General features: G+C 42.9%; 1 protein-coding gene across 2 annotated transcripts in view; it reads right to left on the bottom strand.

Moving 5' to 3' along the window:
* The window catches only part of col18a1a (collagen type XVIII alpha 1 chain a), a 66,117-nt gene that overhangs the window by 36,954 nt on the left and 16,004 nt on the right, over positions 1 to 13,159 (bottom strand). The gene's annotated exons all lie outside the window — the stretch shown is intronic.

The raw sequence follows: 13,159 nt of genomic DNA on the forward strand, positions 1-13,159 counted from the left end.
ACCTCCTCAGTAATCCAGGATTCCTGCCCAAACCGATCACAACGCCTGCGGGTTTGTTTGACAGAGACCCTTCACAGCCACTAATGGCCGCTGGCTGATAAAAGCTGAAGTCCCTTTTCCGTCAGAGCATTTGGGTTTTAAGAGAAACAAAGGCTTAAAGTCACTGATTGAAAACCAGTGAACTCTTATGCAGATGTTTTAATGTCAGGTTGACAACTCTAAGACTTTGTTTTGCTTCTGCAAGGATTGTGTTTTAGTTGGATTAGATAATTATGTTAAATATTTAATTGTGAAGGAGTGTTTTTTTGTTTGTCTTCTTGTGCCTTACAGAAAGTCCCTGAACTTTTTATTTAGCTAGAAAAGCAGAAGGTTTTTGTGTTGTCTGCCTGGAGAATGATCTGAGTTTCCCCGCGGGGCGAGAAAGATGCAGCCCTTTAAAACAACCAATCACTCATTGTAAAACTGCCAAAACGGGACAATTTGATTGCAACTGTGGACATAATGACAACTCCAGGAGGCAAAAGGACTTTCTCGAGTTAACCTTCAACAATGCATTTCGAGAACCAATTTCAAGCCTCATTTTAAGATTACTGCTAACTTTGGAGGGCAATTCCCTTCTTTCTTCTGGTTATCTAACATTGAATCAAGATGTGTGGAAGTTTAAAATAAACTAAACAATTTCCAATGAGCAGTTGGAAGGAAATGTAGCCAAACACACCTTCTGTCAACTTGGCAAAGTATTTAGCAAAAGGTTTGCTTGTCAGCAGTAATTGCAGTGTAGGAAGAAAAACAAACTAAGCAGAAACATAAATTACACTTGAAGATGTTTGTTCAACTTGAGTCTGCATCTTTTAGCGCATGTAATCTCCAGACATCCAACGCAGAACATTCTTTATGGAGTTTGTCAGAAATTATGTGTGGCTGTTTTCAACGTTTCTTTCATCTCTCGTTGCGCTAATAAAGAGTCTCCTTAAGACATGAAGAAGAGCTGGCTGGAGGACTTCCTGTTTCAAAGTGCTGTCGCTCTGTTAATTACAGCTTGAGGGGTTCAAAAGTTGGGACTGTGTGCTTAAGGCTGAAGAAAAAGAAATAGGAGAAGCTCAAACTACAGCTTTCTAAACAAGACCCCCGAAAGCATGATACAGTTGGTATCTATGGAGGGCTGATCATGCCAAAACTGGCAACTATAGAGATAAATAAATGGCTTTATGAAGTACTTGATGTGTCAAATACATCAAATAAAAAGTTAAATATTACTACTATTAAATTTAAACAAAAGTATAAAAAGAAAATATTAAATAAAAAAATAAATGTATGATTTTAAAAAATTGCAATAAATAACCCAAAAATAGACTGTGAAGAGGTTAGTAAAGAAATAAAATTACACTAAATAAGGAAAAATTTTAAATAAATAAAACAAGATTGAATATTAAATAATAGTGATCATGTTAAATTAATCCTGTTGAATATTATTTTAATAAATTAATCTGTTGTGACAATATCTAATTAAATAAATTAGGAAAGTTCAGATTTTCTGTTTTTGGATAAAATATTGCTCACATTAGTTTTTTTTTATGAAGCCATTTATTTATTTCCATATTTAATGCCAATTTTGGCAGGATCAGTCCTCCGTAGTTAATTAGGAAGTTGAATGGTATCAAAGTGTTATTTGTTAAGTGTGATAATGTAGCACTTGTTAACCAATTCAAAGCTAAAATGTGACTTGTTTTCCTTTGGTTTACAAACATAAAGCAAACTGAAAAACCTTTGTCATTTTTTATGATGTTTAAGAAATCCTGAAGATGAGAAGAACTTCCAGCCGTGTGTCTGTCCTCACAAGAACAGACAGAAGGATGCAACCCGACGCCAGGAATGAGTCCGTCAGAGAGCAGGTGACTGATCGACTCTCTGCTGCACCAACATCCCTCTGATTCCCATATCCCATTTCACACCCTGAGGGTTCATTTTAAACACTCTAAATTTAACATCCCTGACTAATTTAAGACCAGAACAGCTTTAAATAACGAACCAGGAAGCTTGAATTGCTCCACTGAAGAGCAGCAACACAAAGGAAATGGTGCGGTTTTCCCTCCAGAACAGGAGGAATCACTGGAGCGCTTTCTGGTAGACACATTAGCTCTGAATGCTTCAGTAATTCATAGTTTCTGTGAGAGAAACTGGTCAGTTCAAATAACAAACCTGTATATTTGAGAATCAGGAAGTTTAGTGAAAGTAGCCTGTAAATTACGGGTACATTTTGGAAAGAAACAGTCTGAGAAGGTATTATCTGATTTATACACTGCAGGTAGAAATGTGTCTGATTATTGTCAGATTATTGGCAGCAACCCAGACAATAAAAACCATAATGATTTCCACTGCTGCCAAGCTGATAATAATGCTTTAGCAATTTTGCTAACTTTGAACATTTAGCACACTTAGTTTCCCTGAATTTAATTTTTCTGATTTCTAAAGCGGTAATTCACACAGCTGCTTTGTAAACTTTCGTTGGGCTCCTTTAATGTTAAGTTCTAGGAAAGTAACCTGGAGGTTCATTTTACGTCCAAATGTAAGTTCTCGAAAAAATAAAACTTTAAAGAGCGCTTGTTATGCAAAATTCACTTATTGCATGTTTTCGTACAGCTGGTTTTTGGAAAAAACGTTTAATTTCTTTTAGTATCTGGAAAAGGAGCCAATTCAGAAACATCCCAAATGCTGAGTCGCTTTCAACCGTCACCTAGCAACCTCAGCCAAGCCCAGCCTCAAAGAGGAGCTCCAGCATGTTTGGTCAGCTGGTTTTACCACTGTATGCACTGTACAATGGCAGCTGGAAGAGACAAGTGTTTTGTAATTGACTTACTTTCCAGAAACAACTTGCTGCATTCTTGTTGTTTGTACAGGAGGTTCTACTAATGCTTTTCAAAGATGCATGGTTGTATAATTGCTCATCTGTTTGCAACATTTTCCTGTGAGTGTAAACGTTGAGTGGGGGGGCGTGGCCAGCAGCAGATTATTAGAATTTAAAGTGACAAGGCAGCCTAAAACACGTGAAATCTCATTATCTAAGAATAATGAGATTCTTCTTTGTGCAATAATTTTGCCCATATAAACAGCAGGTTTTAGGAAAAGCAGACCATAATAACCCAGCCTGACTGCAGCTTGGCCTCCATCAGCTCCAGATTTTAGCAGCACCCTCCCCGCCTTGCTCATCACGTTGAAAGACCCTAATTTAAACGACATCTCGGCCTCCATCTCTCAGATCTCTGCAGTGAATGTGTGTCACTGACAGCCACAGAAAGAGGAGCAGGGGGTTGTCTAACAGAATGGAGGTCATGGGGTCACAGCTATCGCGCTCCAAGGGAAAGGGTTCTGGTTTCCCACAGATGGAGACTTATCAGGCCTGCAGGGGCAGGTTCTGACTGGGCCGCCCCGCCTGAGGGATGATCAGTCAGACATCAGGCCATAAACTGTTAAACTGTCTCAGAGAAAGTCCAACAATAAGTGGAAGACATTGGCATAAAAACATCCAACCTTTGAGTTGCACCATTTGGTAAATTTAACTTCCATGAAGATATCAAAATATGTCGAGCAGAACTGACTGTGTTCTGAAGTCTCCAATGATGTGATTAGGGACAGGCCCAGAGTGCAGTCAGCCCAGGACGGCCGCGGTTCCCTCGCCTTTCTCAGCCATGGCTCAGGAATGTGGCTTCCATTGTCCCAGTGAGAAACCCAAAGACATTCCTGCAAAATCTGGTGCCTCTAAAATGTCTGCCAGACTCTTCTGCATTATTTCTGTCTGCAGAGAAGTGGATATGAGTTCTGCCAGGGGCAGGAATGGCTTTCCATACAATTCGTAAAGTTACTCAGTCAAAAAGTACAGCAACAATTTAGTCTGTTAGAAGAGAAAAAACATGGCCGTTCCTTTTTTAAATGTCCTGTTTTCACAAAGTTATTCTATTATAAATGTCACAGTTTCAAACTAAATATTTAGTTTACAAAGCTAGCTCACAGCTAAACATTTAGATAGTATCCATATTATAGGTAGGAGTCAAAAATCACTCCAGTTAGAATTTATTAAGACATTTGCAATGTTTCGGTATTACGCTTACAATTCTCAGCAAGAGAATTAAAAATTTATTTGAAGCTACTTTTATTTATAAATTTATTTGACATTTAGTTTGAAGCTAAATATGTAGCCTTAAAAATTTAGTTTGAAGCAAAAAAATTTGATAAATTAAATATTTAGCTAGCTAAATATAGCTTAAAGGAAAAACATTTAGCTTGCTAACTGGATATTTAGTTTTAGTCCTAACTGAACACTTAGTTTGAATCTAAATATCTGACTTCAAATGAAATATTTAGTTGGGCATCAAACATTTAGCTTTCTAACTAAATAGCTTGAAGAAATAGCTAGCAAGCTGAAAACTAAATATTTACCTTGCTAGCTGCTTCTTTTCCCTGTTTATTCTTCCAGTTAATATCTTATTAATAGTGATTTCACTGTAAACTGCGATTCTTCTAAAAATCTTCATTTTCCAAAGAAATGTTTAAACTCTGTAAGGATTCTTGTAATGAAAGAACAAGAATCTCTTTCTGACGTTTTTTGCCCTCGGTCTTTGTAATGCATGAGAATGCGTCTGCTGGCTGGTTGAAGCTCGGCTCCATCAGTCAACTGAACGTCTGCTGCAGAGTGAGCCTGCAGGGTTCCTGCTCAGACAAGCAGCAACAGCCTGGCTGTCACTCTCTGGGAGACGCATTCCTCTACAACGGGGAAAACGCAGCCTGCGGCGCAGAAACACAGCTACAGTATCAACAGAGCTGGATCTGCTGGATCTGTGTTCAGCCTGCCAGTTTTACTTTAACCGCTCTGATCAACATGTACGTCTCGATGTAAACCCAAATAAATCATTACAATAAGATTAAAATACCACAAAAATCCATCGCTGCTTTTTAACCTCAAAGGTCAAAGATTTAATCAGACCTTTTGATTTATGAGTATTTATTCACACAGGCTGGATTTTAAAACGGTTCCAGACGCCATCAGACTTCTGTTGTGGCTCCTGCATTTATTTATAATAACAGCAGAAGATTTAATCTGCACTGTAAAAACACAAAGCCTTACCAAGTATTTTTGGTCTATTTTCTAGTGCAAATATCTTATTGCACTAAAAATGAGACATAGAAAACTTAGAAGTAACTTTTATTTAAAATATAGGAGCTTGTTTTAAGTCAGCAACAACTTAATATTGTTTAAATATAAATATGATGTAAAAAATGTCTCATCAGTGAAATGATCTTCCAATGGTACTTTTTTAAAATCAGCATCAAGTAATTATTTACTTGAACTAAACTTGATGAAAAGTTTTAATGCTCAGAGCCTGGAGCGTCATTCTGCTGTAAGAGCCACAGACAGACAGGTGAGATGAGAAATGGCGCCCTCTGCTGTTTGTTATGGAAACAAACATCCATCAGCCGCCTTTGTAATCTAACCACAGCGCTTTTTAAAAGCCTGAGTCTGAAGTGTAAAAGGTTTTCAACACCAGGAACAGAACAGATTAAAATATCTGTCCTGTAAATGAGCAAGCAGGTGATCTGCTGACAAAAACCCACCTGGGGAAAATCAAACAGGCCGACATGAAGCTGTCAGCGTCTGGCAGGTTGGAGCCAGACGCTGCAGGAGGGAAACAAAAGGATTCGGCGTTTTGATTCTGTTTCCGTCTGATGCTGCTTCAGATAGTCGTTACAGGCTGCTTGTTTTCGTCTGCGGCGCAGACCGCAAACACGCAGCGCTGAGCTGATAAGGTTTAATCTGCCGCATTGAAACTCAGCTGCAGGGTTTCGCCTTGGTTTCACTCAAACATCCAAAATCTGTTATCAGCAGGAAGATCAGCTGATCAGGTTACCGCCTGCTGCCCATCACTGCTCTGGTGGTGAATGATTAAATTAGATTAAATTATATTAAATGAGTCTGTTGCAGGAGGCAGGAGGAAATTTACAGATTAGAATAACAGAATAATCTGAAATTGACAGGCAGGAAATTATTAGAAATGTGTGGATGGATGTTGAATAAACTGTTGGATGGATGCTTTCCTGCCCGCCCATAATTATTTTTAATCTACCAGCACAGAAAAGAAATAATAAAAATTATTTCCAAACTTCCCATTTAATCCCATTTAATCCCATTCAATCCCATTTAATCCCGGTTCACCATTTAAGACAAACATCCTGTTTTTGTTCCACTGAATCCATCATGTCTCTGGTGTGATTCCAGGTTCCACCAGCAGGGGGCGACCCAGCCCCAGCGAGGTCAGCTGAGGGGTCACCGCCACCAGGTGACTCTCAGCCAATCAGAGCATCTGAACACAACTGAAGCCCAGCGGCTCCGTGTTTCTGCTGCCGTCCGTTTCTGCCCTGAAAACTTTCACCTTTTGTTTTAAAACAAACACAGAGCAGGAAGTGCTGCCGGCGGCGACCAGCGCGGTGTGTAAACCCGGAGCGAGGGGTCACGGCGAGGGGTCACGGCGCCCTGACTAATCATTCACCTGGAGGAGTCGACCCTCCCTCTGCAGGAATCTGGACCCAGGGTCGCCGGGGAGACCGGGTTCAAAGGGCGCGCCGCCGCCTGGCTGCACATTTACAGCCGATGGGTGTAAATGTGAAGAACGCAAAAGAAAGTACACCCCTCTCTCTGTTCAAGGGTCTGGAATTATTTAACTGTCTTTCTGTAAATTCAACGTGGAAAAGTTGAATTTGGTAGAAAAAAAATAAGTAAAGTAAGTACACCCCCACAGCCCAGTTTAAATTTCATTAAGCTTCAGTTTAGGTCTGGACTTTGACTAGGCCATTGGGACACCCACAACCACCTGTTCATCCAACCAAACATCCATCCACTTTTCAAGTAGTGGAGTCAAGTCTTGTCCTTCATTTCCTCTTCAGCTCTTGTCCTGTCATGAACTTTGACCTTTAGCCTCCTGAGACCTGTAGAGTCTGGTCTGAAGCTGAGCTTAGACAGTTTGACCTTTGACCCTGGACAGACTGATGGGGAGCAACAGCTGTTTTTCTGAGCTGACATTGTGGCTTTAATATTGGAGCTCAACCTGATCAGGTAACCAATCAATGCTAATCTGTCATTAGCATCGGCTAGCTGGTCCAGTGGAGAACGGATGGTTCATCTCCCACTAATCACTGGAGGGCAAACTGGTGGTGAACATCCTGAAGCTGAGTCAGGGTGTACTTTCTTTTTCACCACAGCTATATTTCTAAAGATGACAGGAAAAGTGAGGCTGTGTGAGTCCAGAGGTGCAGAGGTTTTGCAGGAGCGGCACATTCCAGCTGTTTGCTCCAACATGTCGGAACGTCTCCTTCCTCAGACATCCGACTCCCAAAACCAGGTCAAAGGGTCCGACTGGGGGCCAAACGCCAAACTACACACTGCCGGCTCATAGAACTACCATCCATCGTCATCTGAGGGGAAATCAACAACACCTGATGAGAGGATTAGCAGTGGACCAATAACCGGTTAAAGAAGAAGAATAAATGATCCAGATGCTTTATTAAAGTGAGGAGATGATAAGCATGTTGGCCTGTCCGGGTTTTCCCTCAGGACCGATCCGGCAACATGTCCGCCCTGCGCTGGAGGAACAGGAAGTCCTCTCCAGGTCTCACTGAAGCCGTTTTCCCACATGAGAAAACAAAACGGGAACGTTCTGGGAATTCAGAGTTTCTGTCTGAAAAGTAAACGGAGAGAAGAGCCATTTATTCATCTGGCCAACCGTTCATCCAACCAACCATCCAACCAACCAACCAACCAACCAACCGTCCAACCAACCAACTAACCAACCAACCATCCAACCGTCCAACCAACCAACCAACCAACCCGTCCATCAACCAACCAACCGTCCATCCAACCGTCCATCCAACCAACCAACCAACCAACCAACGTCCAACCAACCAACCAACCAACCGTCCATCCAACCGTCCATCCAACCAACCAACCAACCAACCGTCCAACCAACCAACTAACCAACCATCCAACCGTCCAACCACCCAACCAACCAACCAACCAACCAACCAACCAACCGTCCAACCAACCAACAACCAACCATCCACCGTCCAACCAACCAACCAACCAACAACAACCGTCCAACCAACAACTAACCACCGTCCATCCACCGTCCATCCAACCAACCAACAACCACCGTCCAACCAACCAACCAACCAACCGTCCATCCAACCGTCCATCCAACCAACCAACCAACCAACCGTCCAACCAACCAACCAACCAACCATCCAACCATCCAACCGTCCAACACCAACCAACCAACCAACCAACCAACCAACCAACCAACCAACCAACCGTCCAACCGTCCAACCAACCAACCAACCAACCAACCAACCAACCAACAACCAACCAACACCCAACCAACAACCGTCCAACCAACCAACTAACCAACCAACCGTCCAACCAACCAACCAACCAACCACCAACCACCAACCCAACCGTCCAACCAACCATCCAACCAACCAACCGTCCATCCAACCGTCCAACCAACCAACCAACAACCAACCAACCACCAACCGTCCAACAACCAACGTCCAACCAACCAACCAACCAACCAACCACCAACCAACCGTCCAACCAACCAACCAACCAACAACCAACCAACCAACCAACCAACCAACCATCGTTTATTCATCCATCTATCTATGATTCTTGTGTTTTTATCTTTTTTGTGAGCAGAGAAAGCTGTGAAAAGATGGCAGGATGTTTCAGAGAAAATGAGCCACTTTGTGGGAACATTAGTCACGCTCCATGTTGAAAGAATCTGAGACAAACTGTTTATTTGGTCTCAGTTTGTTTCGGTAACAATAACAAACCAAGGCTGTTTCTCCAAACCGCTCATTTGCAGCTTATTAAGGTTTTCTTCCTCTCCTGCAACATAAACCGAAAGCCAAGAGCTGTTTTATGTACGCAGTAGAAATATCCAAAGCAGGCTGTATTCACCAGCGTTTCCTCTGCTGCAGCAGGTTTGAATTCACAGTTCATCCGTGTGTCACGGCCACAGCAGAACAACAGCATCCAATAAAGACCCGATTCATGTTTGTTTCTGTCCGGTGACTCACTCAGAAAGGAACAAAAACAATGCTGTGCTGGTTTGTAGCAAGCATGAGTCAGGAGCGAGCGTTTTCTCTGACCTGCGAACAGACAGAGGGGAACTCCAGCGCTGAGTTGGCCACAGAGAGGCTGGCTTGTGTTTGGGCTCCATAGGAGCCAGACAGAATATTGATTTAATAAACAGAGGACAATAAATGACATCAAAGTGGTGAAGGTTTCTGTCTCTACATGAAACTTTAGAAAGTAACAGCAGCTCTGGGTAGAGCAGTGTACCACTTCAACGCTTCTGCACCGAAAAGGTCATCTGCTGATCTAAGTTGGTGCTTAAAAACAGGAAATTAACTGCAGGTTTCTGGACGGCATGAGCTTCAAACATCAACCAAACTGTTTTCTTCTGCCAACTAAACCAAAACACATGGGAACATCAGCAGGTCCAGAGGCTGACGGTGGTTTACTGCGGCGATGCGGGTGAAAGGAACCGTTTTACCCAGTCAACCAGGCGTGAAGGAACAAAGAAACAGAAAGGACTCGCCCGTATCACAGATCCAGCCGAGCAGACGCCGTACGAGGCAGTGATCAGTAACCTGATTAACCACCATCTCTTTGGCACCATGAGCCAATTCAATCTGATCCAACAAGCAATACATGTGATTCAGGACACGATGTGAAGAACCTCAAGAACAGGAGAAACGTCTCTTCTAAAACCTGGAAAGTGTTTCACAGACATCTGTCAGGCGTTGGGCCTCCACAGAACCGCAGTGAGAACCGCAGAACCACAGAACTACAGAGAGAACCACAGAGAGAACCGCAGAACCACAGAGAGAACCACAGAACCTCAGCGGCTCGTCCAGCTGAGGTTCTGAATGCTCAGGTCAGGTGGCTTTACTGAAATCCCATTGATTTATTTTGCCCGGTTGTTCAGACTAGTGATTAAATGCGACTACAATCAACAACTCATAGTTCCCAAGCAACCCACATCCACAGCAGAGCAACATAAATGTCAGGAAGCAACGTGCCGTCGATGGACAGTTTGGTCCATAAATGAGAGCCGAGTATTGTCAAGATCACAACACAAAGGAAGCTCATGAAAGGAAATCCCAACTCCAGAAGTCCGCCTGCATGTGTAGTCAGAACCAAGACTGGTGGGATTGTGACGTAATGTGATTCCCTGACATGCTCATGTTTCATGATTATAATTTTTATGTCCAGTTTGGCTTCTTCTGGTGCAGAATTACGATACGTCTCTGATGTAAATGCAGCATCAGTTTGCAGATGCTTTGCAAACTGCCAGATAGTTTATTTCCAGATCTGGAAGTGGCATAGATTGGAATATTTTGGGCAATGAAAGATCAGAATCCGGCCGTTCAGACTGAGGTCGGATAACGGTCACATTGCCTGCTGTGTGGTTCTGGATGCAGTTGGGTGATGACATCACATCCCCTTCCTGTCACAACCTGATTGACAAACTTTTCTGGAAAATAATAATAATAATTGAGACGATGTTAGTTGATGCGGGAAACAGCCTCATCTACTTCCAGACATTTTCAGCCAGAGACCCGGATTGGAGACGATGAGGAAGTTCGTACCGTTAGACAAATCGTGCAGTGGGTGGACTGACCGTTCACCATCGTGTCCAGACCCGAGAACCCGTCAGAGCCGATCCTCTCTGCCATGTTTACTGTGCTGCTGCAAACAGCATGATGATATCACAGGGAAAAAGGTTTGGTGCGTCTTGTGGGAAAATGAACCTCCCAGATCCACTTGACCGCACATCAACAATATGACTTTATTCCCGCCTTTCTGGACCCGTTAGGCCAAAACACCTAAAGCTGTCGGGCCTCATGGTTTCATCTGAGGCAACAATAAGATGGAGTCAGTTTGGGGTGAAATGGAAGAGTTTCAACCCCGAGACCCTTGCTTCTTGCCTTCTCCCTTCATAATGTCACAATATTTAGAAAAAGGAATGAAACTCTTCTGTTTGTTTGGTTTCCTAATTGGCCTTTTTGCCTTATTTACCCTTCATCTTTTCCTTCTTCCTCCATCAGGCCTAAGGTAAATACTCTGGAAATTCTTATTCATAATCCGACTGTAGACGCAGGAAAAGCTGCAGATGAAAGCTTTCAGAACAAGACGATACAGGCAAGCCCGAAAGCTGCTGAGTCATCATCATCGATGTCTGTGGCTGCTTCACCTTAATGAGCAGCAGGTCTGCTTTTCACATCGGTCTCATGGAGAAACTGATGACTGGCTGTTTGTTTCCGTACTTCAGTCTCACCACATAAATGTTCATTTAGAAGCACGTTTTGACATGAAGACTAATTTAATGAATCTGTTCTTAACTCCAAGCTCCGGATTTCGTCTCCTCTCTTAAAAATTTTCTCCATTTATCAGAATTTTGTGGCTTTAAGGCTGTTCTCCCACATAATGGTCTGGTTTGTTTGGGGAACAAATCACAACATTTGTAACATTTTCACCAATGGTTTGTACCAAACCAACCAAACCTTTTGAGCAACCTGTTCCCCTCCTGGCCTGTGGGGGCGCTGCACCAAGAACCACTGATGGAAATTACATAAAAACCTCTGAACACACTGAGAGCAACAAAATGGAGTGCAGTCAAATTTTAATGGTTTGAGGATTTCTTTTCTGTCTTTGGCAAACGATCATGAGACATTTCTCCTGCTAGCGCGAGAGTCTGATGTTTCATTTTTGTTGCATTTACCCAGAATGCCTTGGGCTGTAGTTCACTTCCTGCTTTTGGCGCCGTCTACAACCGCTGAAATCTGACGCCACACAATTTTTATTTCCATTTGGTGAAGCAGGAAGCTGCGCTCAGTGTCTTCTTGAGATATTGTTTTGTTTCCTTCAGTGGTTCTTGATGCAGCGCCCCCACAGGCCAGGAGGGGAACAGGTTGGTTTGACTCAGAGCAGAGAGAAAGAACCACAGCAGCTGGAAACAAATGTTGCAGTGTTGCTCCCAACTGAACCAGTAATCAAGACTCTTCAGTGTTGGGATTCTTGGGGATACGAGGCCTGATAACTTAGAGTTAATAGTTACCCAATAACACAGAGCTGGGATTTTATTTAGGAGCATCAAAGATTACAATTTCACTGAAAATACCCTGGAGTTTATGTTTGTAGCATGATAAACGTGTAAAAGTTTAAGATTTTAAGATCCTTGAAGATTTTATCTGCAGAAATACATCAAAACAAGTAATAAAATTTCCACAAGCCGAAGCTCTGATGTGTGATTCCTGACTTCAGTCCAACCTGAGCAGCTCCTGCCCAGGAGCTCTGAAGCCTGAAGTGGAAACATTCCAGGTCAAATTATCCCAAAAGAACAAAACAATCTGTCAAACAAAAACGGGACAAAAGAGGGAAAAACGGCATTCCGATCATGTTGGTTCAGGATTCGCGATACTCGAATCTCCTGCATGTGAAAGAAGAGCAGCGCTTCGTTCGCCGCCTGGGAGGGAAACGTTTGTTTGGTCATTCAGACGCAGGCGACGGTTCGATTCCCCGGAGAGCTTTACGGCAGTCGGGAAGTGTGTAATAAAGTGCTGGCGTGGGGGCGGGGGATTTCAATCCACATGTGATGCAGCAAACATCTGTCAGACTTTAATGACGGCGTGTAGGAGGAGAGCAGAAAGAGAAAGGGAGAGGTTGTGGTTGATTCATCCCACCGGGTCGACGTGGGCCTTGACTTCCTAAACACTAAAACAGGGATTTGCTTCGTATTGAGCCGCTCTTCAGGCGGCGTTTTCTGAGGCTCAAGCAATTACTGGAGGAAATGACTCCTAAACTCCCCAAAGAAACCACAGAAATGTCCGGATAACGGTTTGGTCAAATTCATTAAATGCAAAGGAGTGAAGTGAGGCTTTTGCAGGTGGTCACTTATACTTCCTGGAACAGGTTAGGATAGACATATGGCCTATACAAAACCTGTGCACCACATTTTTCACTCAAAATCTTTCTTAGCTAAAGAGATTTTAACTGTTTTAGGTCCTCTGTCACTTTAAATCCAAATAAACAGCAGCTGACCACGCCCCC

The sequence above is a fragment of the Poeciliopsis prolifica genome, unplaced genomic scaffold, assembly GCF_027474105.1.
Source record: "Poeciliopsis prolifica strain line A6 unplaced genomic scaffold, Auburn_PproV2 SCAFFOLD036, whole genome shotgun sequence".
Classification (NCBI taxonomy): Eukaryota; Metazoa; Chordata; class Actinopteri; order Cyprinodontiformes; family Poeciliidae; genus Poeciliopsis; species Poeciliopsis prolifica.